This window comes from Neopelma chrysocephalum, unplaced genomic scaffold, assembly GCF_003984885.1.
Source record: "Neopelma chrysocephalum unplaced genomic scaffold, ASM398488v2 Primary Assembly neopelma1_77, whole genome shotgun sequence".
NCBI lineage: Eukaryota > Metazoa > Chordata > Aves > Passeriformes > Pipridae > Neopelma > Neopelma chrysocephalum.
Window position 1 is genome coordinate 4035168 of NW_020897738.1, and position 14169 is coordinate 4049336.

General features: G+C 49.6%; 1 protein-coding gene across 2 annotated transcripts in view; it reads left to right on the forward strand.

Moving 5' to 3' along the window:
• Positions 1–14169, forward strand: part of LOC113970583 (refilin-A-like) — a 29301-nt gene extending 15132 nt beyond the window's left edge. Inside the window, exon 4 of one of the 2 annotated variants that reach the window (XM_027689674.1) lies at positions 14075–14169. The gene's annotated coding sequence lies outside the window, so the exon portion shown is untranslated. Of the gene's footprint in view, positions 1–5503; positions 5529–14074 lie in introns of those variants that run through there. The other variant, XM_027689675.1, reaches the window with a different exon arrangement.

The window sequence follows — 14169 nt, forward strand, 5'->3', positions numbered from 1 at the left end:
TGCTGCTCCCATCCCTGTGGCTGGGTTAGGCAGTGGTGGAAGAGCCAAAGTTCGCCCTACCATGACTGGGAAAAGTGATGACTTCTTTGTTTTGTTTTGCTTAAACACCAGAAACTGCATTTTGTGTGTGTGTTGCCAATGAAGAATTGCTGCAAGCAGCCAAGAAGTGCCTCGTGCCATACCTGTAGTATGTTTGTACATCTAAAAGGAATGATTAGTCCCACTAGGGAGGTGCTTTTCTTTTAAATGGAGCATTATTAATCTCAACCAACAGATCTTTATTCCTGTATATTTTCTCAAAGATATAAGTGATTCATTTAGACCATGGAAAGGTGAGTTTCCTTGAGCAGCTCTGACTGTGGCTGCACAATTTCTCCCTGGCATCCTGATGTACATGTTGCCCACAGTCCTGTAAGCCTGATGGGTAAAGTTAGACTCTGCGTTTTGGAATTATTGTCCATCACGAGTTATTTTTGAGATCAAAAACTTTCACAGAAGGCATCTTTCTTTTTGGGGGGGATTTGGGGGTAAGATTGATTTTTTTCAGTATGGAAACTCACTGTCCCAAAGGTGGGGGGTTCCCCTTCACCCCCTTCATTCCTGTGATTCTTTTGCCCCTGAATGCAACAGAGCGTGCTGGTGTCTGGTCTGCCTGCGTTGCTGTCATTACATTTGGGGCCAAAAAGAGAAAACCCTAACTAAATACTGAACTTTCAAAAGCTGTGGAATACTTTGCACAAACCACAGAGAACAACTTTGACCAAAACAGTTTACTGCTTATCTTTATTTTTTGCCTTTTCCTTTTTTTTTCCTTCCTAAGCCAACTCTACTTTTCTCAATGTGAAATACAGACAGATTTGCACCCTTGGTGCAACATTTCTGGGAATGATGAAAATGGGGTTTGGGTGTTGATAGCAGTGTTTGAGTGAGCTGCTGGTCAGAGAAGTGAATGCTATTTACTATTTATGTTGAGTGTGTCTTAAAAAATTGGAAAGGTCACAGAAGGCTAATGAGCAAAAGACTTTGTAGAGCAAACTGAAGACTAAAGACTGTGTGAGTCTGGTCTAGAGGCAAATGGTTCTACGTGTGGACACTGTGAGCTAGGATATTTAGCCATTGTAGTTTTAACCTGCCTTTTTTCCTGTAGGAAGAGGCATTCCTTGCCTTCTTTGGAGCTGAAACAAAATCAGATCCATCCTCTGTCACAGTCATTGAGTCCCACTGAAGTCTGTGACCATCAGTGTTCCCCAGGCTTACAGGGTACTTACTGTGTGTGTGCCAAGCAAACATGCACAGAGCTGTGCCTCTGGGGAGATGGGAGATGCTTTATAGGGGATGATGGATCTTGTTGTGGGATATTCAGATTTCTACTGCCAGATAAACTCTGCTCCCTGAGGATCACCTGGCCACTCACAAATTGATCTGTTCTGAATATCTCCCCTAAAGCTTTCCTATAACCATTTGAATTTTTAAGTCCTGGGAGGCACTAATTCTTTTTCAGATACTGTGATGGTCATCAAAATGAGCAAAGTATCCTACCATGTGAGTCGTGACCTGAGGATGGGGTTGAAAGGTGTCTGAAGGTTAGAGAAGGAGAACATAATAAGTGGTGGAAATGCATAAGGATGTGTCATATTTTTATTTTTGTAAGTCTGATTCTCTAAGTGCTTGTAAAGTACTTTACTGTTGTATATGTGGTGATGCAGTAGTTCACAATATCCTTTTATTTTTGTATATTCCCCCTCCACCATAATCCCTTTCTGTTCAACTCATAGAGAGTAATTTAAGAAGACAAAATTTATATATCATAATAAAATGCTCAAACCATCATGCTGATGTATCTGGAGTTTCCTTCCTCTTCCTTATCCCTTTATTTGGTACCTAATGCCCCTTTCCCATCCAGAGGGCATATTTTTGGTGTGTCCCTCCCTTCTGTGGGTTTCAGCCCAGCTCCCCATGGACGGGTGGCTGTGGCACAGTCAGTCAGTGCTGTGATGTGTAAAACCTGCTCTACCACACGTGCCCAGGGAAAACTGAAAAGCAGAGGCAGAACTCTGCTTCCTGCAGAGGCAGTTTGACCCTTCCAGATTTCACTGGTTGGCAGTTTTACCATTTCTTCGCTCTAAATTTCCCCTCTTCTTCCTTCATCTTGTTCTACCCATCTACGAAGCCTTGGTGTGTTTGATCTAGACAATTCCTCTCCCAGCTTTTTCGTGGCCTTCAAGGGAAGGAAGAACCAACACAATGCTTATTTCATATCCAGGTATCCACAACCTAGTACGGTATTGGGACCCCTGCTATGTCCTGACTTTCCAAATCATGACAATGGATAGGCTGGATCGGCGCTAAAACCATAAAGTGCATTTTAAACCCATTGCTGTAAATGCCTCAGGCTCACCAGCCAGCTATTAGTAGAGTGCTCTGCTGTCTTCCAAGACCCAAGATGTCTGCAGGGAGAATCTGACACTAATCCTTATGGAAAAATCATATTGGATTTATAGGGATGAAGTCAATAGGCTTGGATGAAAATGGCTGTTAAACTCTAAGGAATGGAAAGGAGAAGCAAAGCCATGGTATGCAAGAGGCTTCAGCTGCAAGGGAAGTGCCCGTGTCCACATCCCAAGCATTTTGACACAAATCATGTGTGAACTGCTCCTAGGATGAAGGATGGGGGAGACACACTCATGCCTAAGAACCTGAGGAAACACAAGGATGTGAAGAAGGCAGGGGATGTGCAGGCTGGGCGAGTTCACTGGCTGATACCCAAATGCCAGATGAAGGACATGTGCATCCACTCCTGCTATTTAAATAAAACCATAAAATGTGAATGCTGTCCAATGAAGATTCCTGAGGTGGCAGCTAAATCCTCAGCAGCAAAAGCAGTATTAGATGCAGGATATGTGTTTTGGCAAGTGTGCTCAGATGAGCTAACCCCTAAGCTAGTGGCTTTTACTGTGCTATTTGGATGTTGTAAATTTAAGCAGATGATGCTTGGTATTAGTTTTGCTCCTGGGATATTTCAGACAGTAATTGCACATATCTCTGAGGGATTACAAGGTGCTGAAGTTATAATGGATGGACTTTGAATTTAAAGTAGATGCCTTTATGAACAGAAGGAAAGGTTTAGGCTGGTTTTACAGACAGCAAGAATGCTGAGTGTAAAATGCCAAAAGCCTCACCTAAAAGAATTTGCTGGTAATGGGCAGCTACAAATTAAATAATAATAAAAACCCACATGCTGGGATTCCTATTCCACTCAACAAAGCAGAGTTGTAAGGAAACAATAGATGCCTTCATCAAATTTCATTCCACAGCTATTTACAGTCAACAAATAATGGAAAGACTTGCCAGAGAAAGAGCCTTACCTGATACTGGAGCAGTAAAAACGTCCCCCTGCTGCCAAACCATCAGCTTGAGACTACCACATTCAAGACCTTGGGCTTGGTGTCTGGTCTCCATCAGCAGATGGCAACGTCACAGCCTGGACCTGCAGAAGTCTCTTTGGAAGATCGAGGCAGTGCCAAGCAGCAGGAGGTTGTATTGTCCCCAGAAATGTCATGAATCTGTTCCAATGCGAAGGAATCACCAGCAGCAGTCCCGGACTGATGTGTAGCATGGCCATCTACTCAAACTGTCTCCTCTGGCACAGGATGCTGAACTGTCACTTAATCCATTTCTGTGGAAAGCAGACATGGGATGGGAGACTGTCACAGCAGATAGACCTCTGTCCCCTGGGCAGCTCACCCTGTGGCTCCACAACTGCCTCCCCCAGCAGCTATCCCAGGATGCCTGAACCCACCTGGCATGCTCTAGATGCAGCTCTGTGACCTCCTTGTGACACAGAGCAGGTTCAGTGCCTCAGGGGGCATCTTGGCTTCAGCAGCCGAGCCCACAGGGTGGCTGCATGGGGCCTCTGGATGCTTGGTCTGGTGGTGGGATGGGGACTTCCCAGGCTGGCACTCCCAGCTACCCTCATCAGTGTCTGCCCAGCTGTGGTAAGATGTGGGTCTAGTGCTGGTTTTCATCCCATTCCTCAGGGGAGTGATTCCCACCACAGGTTCAGCCCCTGCAATTACCCTAAGGCCCATGGAACGTGGCTTGGCCATGCAGGTTTGCCACCACATTGTCCATCCCCAGCTCGCCTGCCTCTTTCTAAATCCCCTGGTCTGGTGACACTGGAGAGGAGCAAGGACCTGCCACAGGCCTGTGCAGCTTCTGCCAAAGCACCGAGTCTCCTTCCCCTGGCAATGTGCCCAGCCATGTTCCCAGCAGGAATGGCTTGTTCTCGAGTAGGATAAAGGGTCCTGGAATTGCTTTTTTGGGGTGTAAGAAGGGAGTTTTATGAGCTCTACTTTCTGCTTCTAATAATGATATTGGATCTAAACAGCTCCACGCCTTGGAGTTCAAGACAGATGGGGAGTTCACATCTACGAGGATGAAAATGCTCATCCTGCCAAGCCTTTGATTCTCATCATATCCTTCCTACCCTACAAACAGGCGGACAGCACATTTCTAGCATAAAAATATCCTCCTCTCTGGCTAACCACCACCAGATTCCCTTCCTTAGCCTGTTCTGAGACTGGTGATTAGACATTTCTATATACATAAACATCCAAATCATCTCCTCAAGGTTCTTCCTGTCTCCCAAGCAAATCCTGAGACCAGTGGCTATTTGCAGCTCCTTGAAATACAAATGGGATCAGGGCTTCTTCCAAGTTGACTGCTGTGGTCAGGGCCCTCCATGTACCTCCCTGGAGCTCCTGGTTGCACCCTGGCCATGCAGCCTCTCATCACAGGCCACTGAGACATTCACCCCTCCTGCTCTGGAGAGCCAACTGCTCCAAACACCCCGTGCCTGGCTGCTATTCATGATGCCAAGGCACTGCATAGACTGGGAAACATTTTGGCACTGGGATGTGCTGTGGGAATGCGTGGGCATATGCACACTTGCAGAGGGAGGGTGCAAAACCACGCCAAAAAACACAGAAAGCAGCGGAGGAATGAGCAACAGACACACACGCGCGTGCAAACTGCATTCTCTTTGATGGAGGATTGGAGAAACATTACCTTCCCCTGGGGCTTCGCAGTGAAATAACCTGATTATTCATGAACCAGCCAGAATCATCAATCCCTCATTTATCATTTTCAACATAAATTATAAGGGCAAGAGAGGAACACACCAGCAATAAACTAGTTATAGATGTAGTGTTGAAATCTGCCCATTTCCTTTAAATATGCCCCACTTACTGATAACAAACAGTGATCCAGCCGACTCCTCAGCTGAGTCCTGAGCATTGGATTACAAAGGACACAGGCCAACACCCCGCTCTGTGCGAGCTAAAGTCCATTTGGTGCTTGCGTGGGCGGCCAGCTAGGAAATGGCAGCAAATTTTAAAAAACCCCCACATTTGTCTTGCTGACAAATGCCTCCAGGAAATAAAAGCCTTTGTGTTCTTCTTTGACCTCTTCCACTCACAGATGGCTTTTGCTGTGCTTCCGACAGGGATTTTTTTTTTAGCGCCTGCACTTCCAGGATATCCATTTTTGCTGCTGAAGAGCTCAGCCGCCCGACGGCTTCAAGGACGGGCATCCCCAGTGCCGGGGGCTGCTGAGGTGATGATGCACATCGTGTTATGGACCCATTGTGGCCAAGTAGGATGGCCTTGAAGGGGCAGAGCTGGGGTTTTAACTTCAGATCCAGCTTCTAGTGGGCATTTTGGGATGGCAGCATCTCAGACCTCTGGGAGCATCCTTGGCTGGTTGAGCGCAGGCTTTACTCTGGGATATAGATTAAACCAGAGGAGAGAGCACCCAGAACCACGCATATTTCTGACTAGTATCTGGGAGAGGAGTTGAGCATCCTTCCAGCTCTAGTCTGAGCCTGTTTTTCAAGTGAAGTGAAGATGGAGTGGAGCAGGGAGTGGCGGAGCAGCCCTTGAGGCTCAGGGTGCTTTGCTGAGCACAGCTCTGCTCTGCCTCCAGATCTGCCCTTGAACTTTGCAGCTTGGGCCCTTCCTGAGTCCTCCGGGACTTGTAAGTGTTTTGGCAGCACCAGTTCTCTGTGTGAGCCCCAGCCATAGCTGAAGCACACTGTTAATGAGCCACGTGTTCCGAAGGCCTCCAGGCTTGGCACTGGCTGTTGGGGACCCGTTGGAGCCCAGCTCTGTTAAGCAGCCGTGGTGCCACAGCCCAGCAGAGCCGGCTGCAAAGTGCCCAGCTCAGCACTTTCTGGAAAAGCTTCATTTGCCCTCCCCCTGCCACTCACTTCACTCCTCCAAGGGTCTCTCCTCTATGCACTCAGAAAGGGGGGGAAGAAATCATAGCATGTTTAAACACTGCCTAATGGTGAAAAATAACATCTGGAGAGCAGCCTCGCCCCTCACACAGAGTCCTCCATCTCCACATCCTGATACAAAACCCAATAGGGAATTGTTCTAGAAGGGATCTGTCAGCTCAGCAATGGGGACAACCCTCCCTGTGGGTGCCATGAGCTCGGGGACAGCAGCCACTCACCAGGGGACAGCAGGTACCCAAGAGCCCTGGAGAAGTGGGTGGCTGGCTGAAGCCATACTCACTGCTGGGAGATTTTAGAGCGGGAAAGGAAGAGACTGCTCAGCAGCAGGGTGACCCCATGCCTGTGCCTCCTGTGCTGGCCCATCTCCCCTGTTCCCCCAGGAAACGGGCACAGGAGAAACCTGCTTCCTTTGAGCCTGTTTCCAAAGAGGCTCTTCCAGCCAACATTAACACACTTTGCTTTACTTCCCAGCATGGCCCGGGGCAGAAAGCAACATCTGGACCTAATAAAAAGGCTGCCCTCCCCCCCAAAGAGACCCAAAAGCAACCTCTGCTATTTGGTTTCCAACCTCTGCTGTTTGATTTCTCCTTCACCAGTGGACAGAGGAGGCAGCTCCAACTCAGGAGTTCTTGCTGGCCTGAAGGGGAACAGGATGTCCTGGCTGCCCATGGGGACTTGTAGCTTAAAAATGGGTCCAGCAGGGCGGAGTTAGATGGGTTTCAGCACTAAGGAGCCAGTTGCGACTTCTCATTGGGCTATAAGGACTTTTTCTTCCCTTGAACAGAATGGTGCTCTTTTTCAGTTACAAAAACATGAAAGCTGGAGATGGCTCTAAGCCAAGGACCAGGATTAACATCCCCATGGGGAAAAGCTCTGCTTTGGTCCAACTGGAATGCAGATCCAGACCTGGCACCCATCTTCACGCACGCACCGACCAGGCTCCCTGTGTCTGACCTCTGGCAGCTGCTTTGCTTTCTGGAAAGGGCTCAGGATGAAACAGCAGCAGAAAATACTCCTGGATCTTGGGCAGAGCTGGATCAGGATTTCACAGCTAAAGGCTGGACTTTTGCAAACAAACACCAGAGTCAGTGTAGTCTAAACCTCTTCAGAGTCCCATTCTCAGTGGAGCTGATTTGGGGCCCATCACACTGCACCTGCTCACAGTTGCACTCAGTGGTTGGAGGAATGTGTTGAATGAAGATAGAGTGTCTTCAACAGCAACCTCCTGGATGGTGTTGCTCTGCTTTTTGCTCTTCATGAAACCTTGCCCCTGTGCTACCAGAGGCAGGAAAGGAGCCCCCAGCAGCCCCTGGCGCTGCTCCACTCCCACAGGCACAGCGTTTTCCACAGTTACTGACCTGCAGCCCGTGGAACAATCGACCTTGGCTGGCTTGACCAGGGCTGCACACCCATGGGTGAGACCTCAGACCAACCTCCCCAGGGATTCTGCTGACTCCATGGGTTTCCTCAGCCTCTGCTTGGGAACACAGGGGCTGCTGTGGCAATTAATAATGACTAATCTAAATGCACCTGCACCATCGTTAGCATGGCTGGGCCTCATAGCAAGTGTGGTCAGTGTGTCCTATCCCCTGACACTGCTTCAGCAAATACTCCAACAGAGTTTTCTCCAAGCTGAACATGCATCTAGTCATCAAAGAGATTGCAAATGACTAATAAATATGAAAAGAAGTCAGGGGGCAGCAAAAATTTCTGGACCAAGATCAATCTTTACTGACAACTGCTGCTTTTTCTAAGCAAAAGTACCCTGCAGAGTTTAAAACAGCATCCGACTTCAAAGCAGAGAGCTCTCCAGATGGAGCTTACCACCCCTGCAACACCCTGTGCTTCGTCAGGTTCCATGCTCTTACTGAGGGACAGTCAGATTATTTCCAAAGAAGGGAAACACACCAACCTCTTCAAAACCACAGACTCGGAACAATGCGTGACCGATGCGCTCTCCAAGATGTAGGTGGCAAAAACTGATCTCTGGGCCAGCCTCCCAAGCACCATGGGCAGTCCTTTCTGCCTGTTCTCCTTTTACAAGGGCCAACAAGAGGAAAGCCTCACCTGTCAGTGAGCTGTGTCTGCAGCTGAGATGAATGTGGTGCTTCTGGTGAGATCCAGTCACCCTCCCACTCTGCAAAGCAGGACTCAGAAAGTGGTGTGTTTGCAGCACAAGGATTTCACCTTTCAACCCTGTTTCTGCAGATTTTCAGTTCAGGGCACAAAGACCTTCCCCACTGTGTGTTTCACAGGGGTGACTTTGGTCACCCTGGTGCCATTGTGGGAAGGGACCTGCAGCCCTGCCGGGCCTGGCAATGTCCCATGCACGGGGACCTGCTGAGCCTTCACCTCCCCAAGCCCACCTGTATCCCTGTTAGGGGATATCTCCATAGCTGGAGAACTCTATGGAGAATCCATGGATTTCATTTCAGGAGCATTTCTGCAAAGCTGGTTTGTTTGTTTGTTGGTTTTTGTTTGTTTCTGCCCCAGCCTATCAGCCCCCCCAAGCACTTGCCCTTCAGTAAAAAGCTGAAACCGATCTCAGCTCACTTCAGACACAACTGTTCCAACCTCCTGTCTGTGGCCAGTGATTTATTACCATTCTGCTGCCTGCAGTCCTGACAAATACTCATTTTGGTAATTACAGGATGCCAAAAAATGAGAGGATAAATAAACCTGACAATTAATTCAGCTGTTATGCACACACACACACAGTGACAATCATTCCCAAGTTTCTTAGGAGCCCAACTCTTTCCAGATGGGCACAGAAGCCAGGCAGAGCTCAGCCAGCCTGGACACCCCTAACCTCTGCCCAGTTCCCTTCAGGGTTCTAGAGCTGATAAGAGCCAGGCATCCCACCAAAAGCCACTATTTTCCTTCTAAGTTACTCGCCAACCTACCCCGTCTCATCTCCTGCCAAGATCAGCTCTTTAGGCCCCTGCATCATTATCACAGAGCATATATAATTTCACGGCAAATCGCAAGAACTGATGAATGACTATTTGGATTGCAGTTGTCAGGAGAGTATAAAATGCTTCCTGCCATACAGAGCCCAGGAGTGGTTACCAGCTCTCCTGGCTAAAGGCACGTCTGACCTGCTCAGCTGCAGAGCCCCTGCTCTGCTGGGGCTGGTGTGGGGGGGACTGTGGGCTGCCTTCATGGGGAGGGCACAGGGCTGGGTGCTACCAGCACAGAGGGTTGGTATTCTGGTGTAATTTGTACCCTCTTCTAAAAAAAGTCTTGCCCTGCTCACCGCTGGGTACACCATCCCACTCCCCTACCCATCACCTGCAGCCTGTGGGGAGGGTGCTGATGCCCAGTGCAGTGTCCTGCAGGAATGACAATCTCCATCTCATGCCCTTTCCTCCCTGCTCTTGTAACTCAGCCTAGCCTAGCTAAAAAATTCTTCCTCTTGTTTTAATTCTTTCCAAAAGAAAAGAAATTTCCTATAATCCTGACTAAACACCAATTCATCACCAGGAGAAGGTCACAATGCTCCTGCGCTTTCTCACAGTCTCTGTCCAGGGCAAAAGCATCAGGGAACATCTTTTATCTTCCATTTCCCCTGAAAAACCCATCTACCACCCAAAATATGAGTGAATCTGGATTGCTGACATCTTTTTATTGCTGGTTTTCAAAGCCATCTGCTTTTGTCCCATTTCATTTTCATCTCTTTATGTAAAAGCTTTTCAAGTAGACCTAAAGTTTTCCCTCATTAAATTCTAAGTGTTGGCCTTGAACTTAAAGTTTTACCACCTTCTGCTTCTTCAACATCAGTGTGAATTATTGACCAGGGTGACTGCTGTCAGCCCCTGTCAGTGTTTAAACCCTGATGTGAGAGGCTGAACAGCCTGGCTCCTGTTTGTACTAGTTATTAACTTATTCTAATTGCCTTCAGAGCAGCAAAAGCTTTGCAAGAAGGTTTTCGACACAATCACTGGTCTCAGAGATCTTTAGGCTAATCTGTAAGAGCCAGCAGCATCTGCTTAGTGCATTATTGCCATGGGAGCTGGTTGCTGGAAGAGCACACAGAGACCAGAGGAGGCAGGTTTGGTCAGTTTGGGTACGTACCTGGAGGGATTTCAGATGGTGTCTGGGGATCCAGAGGAACCTTTTGGATATCCCTTGGGCAAAGAAACTAGTCAGGCAGCACTGGCAGCCCTCCTCCAGGACTGCAGCCACTTGGATCAGGGCTGGAAGGCTGAGCTGGCAGAAGGAAAAGGTACACCCTGCCTGAAACGCTCATTGCTGTCCTCAGGAAAGTGTCATTTGTATAAAATCCATTTCTAAGCCCTAGGAAAGGCAGCAGAAGGTCCCCAAACCAACTAACAGCCCTTCCATGGATTAAATTCCAGATAGTCATCCACTTAATCCTTGTGCACAGCCATTCCCTTCAGCTCACTGTCTTCATCACTCCCGGCAGCAGGAAAAGCTCCCTGTGAGCATCAGCCCTGCAGGTGTGGGAGGGGGACTTGAAGACTCCTGGCCAAAGTCAACCACACCCCATGGGACAGGTGTCAGAAGTAAAGCAATTTAGAACCACAAATAGATACCAGGGCTTCTGTTTCACTTCTTAATTGGGTAGGGGCCCATTAGCCTCCCCAGTAACTTCCTGCAACCCTGGGGCAATGACACGCAGGTCTCGGGGTGCTCACTGTGCCCTTGGGGCACACAGAAAAGCACCATCCCTTTGTCCCCTTTGCCCACTGTACCTTGGACACCCCATCAGTGCCCTGCAGCGCAGCGGTCCCCAATCCACCCCCAGCCCCTCACCATCAGCCGCCCCACTCCCCCGATTTGGCTGCCCCAGGAGTGACTCACCCTTCCCAGGCTCACACACACCCACAGGCAGGAGCATGCTGCGTTCTGCTCCCAAATAAGCTTTTTGGATTGGGTTGGTTTGTTTGCTTTTTTATTATTTAACCAGTATGGCAGTGGTCGCCCACTGCCCCCCCAGCGCTCGCTGGTGGGCACGCCGAGCAAGTAACAGTGAACAAACCCATCACCTTTAGCAGAAGAACCCCCTCCCCTCTGGAGCAAGCTGTGGAATTATTTACACCTGGTCGTCTCTGTACAGCCCCAGCTGTCGTACAACTTCCTCCACACCAGCTGTGCAGAGGCTGGATACAAATAGAGATATTTCCCCCCGGTACAGTTCAAGCGATAAATTGTCCAATACTTTGTTTGCCTGTTTGTACAAGTTACAAAGTTGGTGAACATTAAGTTTAAACTTAGGGGTTTTTTTAATAGTCTAACGTGACTTTCTCCTGGATGGCACAACCACAGCTGGCAGCACAAGGAGGTGCCATCAGACCGTGCTGGGAGGTTTTGGGGTGCTTGAGGATGCCTCAGTGGGGAGAACGACGGCCAGAGGGGGAAGCACCACAACCTGTAGGAGCAGCAGCTTCCCCTTTCCCAAAACCACGCTCCTCCAGCCCACATCAGAGCAGGGAAATGGGGGCCATCCTGCTGCAGCCCCCAGACCCAGGGGGGATCCCCACCAAGTGGCTGTGAGCCTCCTGCCCATGTTGATTTGACCCAAATTAATTAGCCCACAGTGGGAGGATGGTCCCCACTCCAGCACCCCAGGAAGGTGGCTCAGAGCTCCCCAAGAGGAGCTGTTGCTGCCCCATGTTCCCCCCGCAGTGTTCCCCTATCCTTGTCCCTGCTGCTGCAGGGATGTTCCAGGGGACAGGCGGCTGCAGGAGCATCCGTGTGGGATGGGATGTGTGCGGGGAGACCTGACGATGGAGACGCAGCAAGACAGAAAGTGGCAAAACCAAGCAGTGCTGTGGCTCCCAGCAAGGGGGACTCCCCAAGTGTAGGTTCCCACTGGAGCAAATCCTTCGTCTCTCTCTCTCTCCCAGTCTCATGCACCCCTGGCCTGCTCCCCTACGCTGGCTCCCAGCCCAGGGCAGGCTGTCCTGGCATGATGGGGACGTGCAGCACAGCTGGGGACTGAGCTCCTACACAGAGCTGGGAACATTAGCCAAGTGTCCTGCTCCACAAAAGAGCCCCACGGAGCAGGGGTGTGAGGCTGCTGGAGCACCACAGCAGCTGGGGGGGGTCATGGGTGCCTCCCCAGCACCTCCATGTCCTCCCAGCTCTGCAACACTGTCCCCTCCTGCAAACACTGCCCTGCCCAGAAGCTGGTGGGTACATCTGCCCAACCATCCATCCAGCAGCACCGAGCCAAAAACCCTAAAAGGGCTGAAACAACCCCACAAATACCTGAAAACTCCTCTGCCACACTCACAGCACACCCTGGGCATTGCTGGGCTTTGGGGCTTTGGGGCTCCTGGCCAGCCCTGGCCCCTCACCTTGCACACAGGGAAAACACAGTGGAGAGACAAAGAGATACACCGTTATGGGGCTGGCACTAAGTGGGACAGGCTCTTAAACTCTCCATCCCATGGCTTCAGGTGCCACCCATGCTGAATGCTGCCTGGGACTAACAGGGAGGGCAACCCAACCCTGCTCCAGCTGGGGCAGTGAGAAAGTGGCTCTGCAGCTCCTGGCTGGAGCCCGTGGCCCTTCCTGATGTCACGACTGCAGGGTTGGCACGGGGTGCCCACATGGTGAGGGACCCAAATGCCACCCCAGCACCTCCATCCCCAGCATGCTGCAGCACCACTGGCAAGACCAGCCATGGCAAAGCCACAGCTCAGCACCTCCGCCCCAAAGGCAGCAGCTCCGTCCCCCTTCTCTCGCCTTCTTGCCATGTCTCAACCCTTGCTGGGATGCTGGCAGGGTCTGCAATGCCACTTGGTGGAGCTGCCAGCTCTGCAGCCACCTTCCACCAGCACCCAGCACCGCCAGCCCTGCAGCTGCTATCCACGGGCACCCGGCATCGTCAGCTCCGCAGCCACCTTCCACCGGCACCTGGAGCCTTCCTGGACATCTGGAGACACCAAGCAGCACACAGTATTGCTACTGTGCCAAGTGGGAACTTTATTCTTCGTTGTGGTTGGGGTTTATTTCTCTATTTTTTCCGAATCGGTTAAGGAGGCAGCTTTGAAGATGGGTTGGATTTGGATAATTCTTTTTTTTCCCAGCAAAATCTGCAACATTTTAATAGCGTTATGCCCAGACATCAGCTCTGTGAGTTTGTACAGCTCAGAGCCACGGAGACACCAGCAGCAATAACCTGGGAACGGAAAGACTTCCACATCGCTTGTGCATTGTCTCGGATTTTTTTTTCTTAAAAAAAAAAAAAAAAAGCACAACAGAAAAGACACAAACATTGATGAACATTAAAAACCTGTACATTGTAAAAAAAAAAACCAAAAAAAAACCCCAACAACAACAACAACAAAAAAAAAAACCAACCCCCAAACAAACAACAAACATCATCATTCTCTTGCTTTGAAATCAGAATCAACCTGGGAACGTTGCAGGGGGAAAAGAAAGATCCGTGGGGAAGGTGACGGCTCCGGCTGTGCCGCTGGGCCCGCGCGTAGGACGCGGGGGCTGCCGCCCACCCAGACGGGCTGGGCTGGGCTGGGGCTCCTCTAGCGCATAGAATGCAAAGCATTTAATACATTTTATTTCTTTTTTTTTTTGCCATTTGTTTTTTCCCCCCAGAGCGAGAAAGCAGAAGTGAATGAAAAAAAAGTCTAATATTTTGTTCTTTAACCATGTAACTGCAGATATGAGCCAACATCATGGAATGAAAAAAATAATGTAAAGTAGAGCATTCGTGTGTATCACAAAAATACAATAAAAACTTTTTTTTTCCTTTTTTTTCCTTTTTGTCTTTTTTTTTTTTTTTTAAAGTTTCCTGTGAACTCCCTGCCACGCCGGTCTCATGCCGGCTCTGCCCCTGCCCCGGCCAGCTCGGAGGGCTCTGGAGAATCAACGTCTACAACCAG